Below are 3,236 nucleotides of genomic sequence, written 5' to 3' on the forward strand. Positions count from 1 at the left end.
TTGGACATGTGTGCGTGCAACACCTGTTCGAATGTGCATTTTAGGGGTGCTACAGGGCGTCCTTTGGACACCCCTGGCACCCTTAGAATCGCTATCTCATTTGCGAGTAGCAAATTGCTACTCGCAAATGAGGGATACTCCCCATTCATTCCTATGGGCCTCTTGGCCCATAGGAATGAATGGGGAGTATTTGCGAGTAGCAAATTGCTACTCGCAAATAAAGAACATGTAGGAATCGCTATTTAAGTAGCAATTCCTACATGAATGCCGTTTTGCGTGTCCTCAATAGCGAATCGCTATGATTCGCTATTAGGGCCACGCAAAACGGATTGTACATGAATCAGGCTGTAAGTCTGCACCTAAGGAGGTAACAGCCTGATTCATCAAGCCAAAATCGGCTTGCAAAGGGCCAGATTCTGAGAATCTGGCCCTTTGCAAGCGCTATTTTTGCATTTGGTAAATAGCGAAAACTTAGAAAAATGCTTTTAAAAGCATTTTTCTAAGTTGCATGTTGCACACACACATGTCCTTTGGACATGTGTGTGCGCAACACCTGTTTCAATTTGCATTTAAGGGGTGCTACAGGGTGTCCTTTGGACACCCCTGGCACCCTTTAAATCGCTAAGGAATACTCCCCATTCATTCCTATGGGCCTTTTGGCCCATAGGAATGAATGGGGAGTTATTCTTTATTTGCGATTAGCAATTTGCTAATCGCAAATAAGGAATGTGTAGGAATCGCATTTCTTTATGCAATTTCTACATGAATCCCGTTTTGCAAGTCCTTAATAGCGATTCGTTATGAATCGCTATTAGGGGCTCGCAAAACGGGAGAATGATGAATCAGGCTGCAAATCTGGTAGTACATATGTACAACCCCTATACTGATCACAGATTGATTGAGGTGTTTTTAAATCGTTTTTAAATTACAGTAACATCAGGGGTGGGCAAAAAATAAAAAACATCTGTCGGATCTGGAATGGCAAACAAAAGTATATAGTCATGCTTAAGGAGGATCCTGCTGGTGTAGGAGGCCTGGCGCACCCCCCACAGACTTTTTCTCTGGGGGCAAATAAGGGGTTCTTAGTGTATTCTGGACAGCCCCTTTTCTGCAGACTCTGCCAGCAATTTGGACACACTGAGGAACAGTGCTCTGTCATGATTTGCAGGAATTGTGGGGGCGCGGATCAGAAAGCCCTAGACTGTGTAGTTCCTAAAAAATTTAACCTACGTGGTGGTTCTGATCATCTGTTTAAAACCTGCCCTAAAGGGAAGTTTTCCTACGCTTCCGCTGCTAGTGTGCAGGGTCCTCCGCCTCTTTCATCTGCCCCGCATGTTGCCGAAACTACTTCTGATGTGGTTCAGGATGTTACTGACTCTGAGATCTTAGGACTCATTGATGGCATAGAAATTAGGGGATGCGGGGTGGCTCAGGACTGGAGACTGCTGAGGGGGATGTGGAGGAGAATGATGAGGCATAAGGAGTGGACCCTTCAGACCCAAACATAGACTTGCAGTCCCTACAGACAGAAGATGAGGAGAAGGAGCGTGTTGAAACCCTGTGCCTTAAACAAGAGGCTTTGGATAGAAAGGCGCGGCACGAAGGTTTGACCCAGACAGAATCTACTCTAGGTGTTTATCAGGTACCTTCAACGTCTGCAATTTCACTTACAGAGGTGCCAGAAACTGTTTTTTCTGTCATTTCTCCCACAGTGCCACTGCAGCGTAAAGTCAAAATGGTGATAAAAGTAGCAGAATCCCCTGTTTTGCAAGTGGCCACACCTGGTGTGATAAAAAATCAGCCAAGGGCGATTGAATACAGTGGGTGGACCACTTATACCACAAATAAGCTAAAATCCCGCACCTCCCAACAAGTAGTGGACTACTCTCCTTCTATCCCCTCTAAGCGTCGCATTTCCTCTCTGGATCGTTTTTCTGGAGGGGGAAGGTTTGACCCCTTGCTCAGCCTCTCTGATTCAGAGGAGGCATTTCAGGAAGTTGCCCAGCTGCTAGAGATTACTGACAGTCCAGTTCTTGACTTGGAAAATACGCCAGATTTTAAGTCCCTGTTTTCGGCATCCACTCTCCAGAGTAATGATGAAGGATCTAAGTCTGCATGTGATGTTGTGGGAGAAAAAGCTCTCACTTAAACAGTGTTTTATGGCGGTTTGTTTTCCTTTATTCATCATGGCCATATCCCTAGCCTCTTGTAATGTGAGAGGTTTGGGGACAGAATTGCGTAGGAGGACAGTCGTTGATTATTTTAGTAATACCACTTATGATGTTATTTGTTTACAGGAATGTTGGCTCTCTTATCAACCAAAGTATTTCTCCTTTCAGCAATGCTGGCCCTGTGGGCCCTCAGCATGGTCTCGGTGTGCCAACAAGAATGATGGTATTGTGATTCTTTTTAAAAGCAAACATTGGCAAATACTAGAGGAGAAAATCCTGTGGCCAGGGAGAGCTCTTTTGCTGTCAATATTAATGGATGGCCACCCTATCAAATTATGTGCTGTACATGCTCCGGCCACTAAACCGGAGAGGGAACAGTTGTTTCACATCATAAAACCTTTTCTTGCAGGTGCCACGCCAACCCTCCTAGTGGGAGATTTTAACTGCATTTTGCATGTCAAAGATAGGCAGGGTGCACAGGCTGCTTACGCACTGGATGTCACTTCTAAACTTTTGTTGTCTCTTATTTGTGATCTGGATTTCTATGACACTTATAGGAAACACCATACTCCTGGTAGCAGCTTCACGTGGGAGGCAGATCATGGTAATGCCCGCTCCCGCCTAGATTTTGTTTTTGCAACAAAAACCCTGAGTGCGGATAAATGCTGCCTTACACATTTACCTTTCTCAGATCACAATATTTTGGTAGTTTGGTTCACAACACCAGGCCGGCCTCAAAGGGGTCCTGGATTTTGGAAATTAAATAATGAACTCCTTAAGGATGAGATCATTTGTGAGAAATATGTTCTATGATATCATGCATGGGCAAAGCAACAAAATAGATTTCCAAACAAGTACAAATGATGGTGTTGGGTGAAACATCGAACCAAACTTTTCTTTCAGGAACAAGGCCGGCTCAATTCAGAGCTGAATGGGACCATTTTCTGAAACTAAATCGACGCCTTATTCTTCTACGAAAATTGGGAGAGGCAGGCAAAGACATTAAGGAAGACACCCGATTAGTCACGATACATATGAATGATTGGATGAAACGTAAAAATAGAG

At 44.4% G+C, this 3,236-nt stretch overlaps 1 non-coding gene across 1 annotated transcript; it reads left to right on the forward strand.

Annotated features, from left to right (window-relative positions):
* Nucleotides 1-563: 563 nt before the first annotated feature.
* On the forward strand, nt 564-688 carry LOC144780967 (small nucleolar RNA SNORA31). The gene has a single exon (XR_013600848.1). It is a non-coding gene; the product is annotated as a small nucleolar RNA SNORA31 (small nucleolar RNA).
* The last annotated feature ends 2,548 nt before the right edge of the window (nt 689-3,236 follow it).

Source organism: Lissotriton helveticus, chromosome 1_1 (genome assembly GCF_964261635.1).
Source record: "Lissotriton helveticus chromosome 1_1, aLisHel1.1, whole genome shotgun sequence".
In the NCBI taxonomy this organism is placed as follows: domain Eukaryota; kingdom Metazoa; phylum Chordata; class Amphibia; order Caudata; family Salamandridae; genus Lissotriton; species Lissotriton helveticus.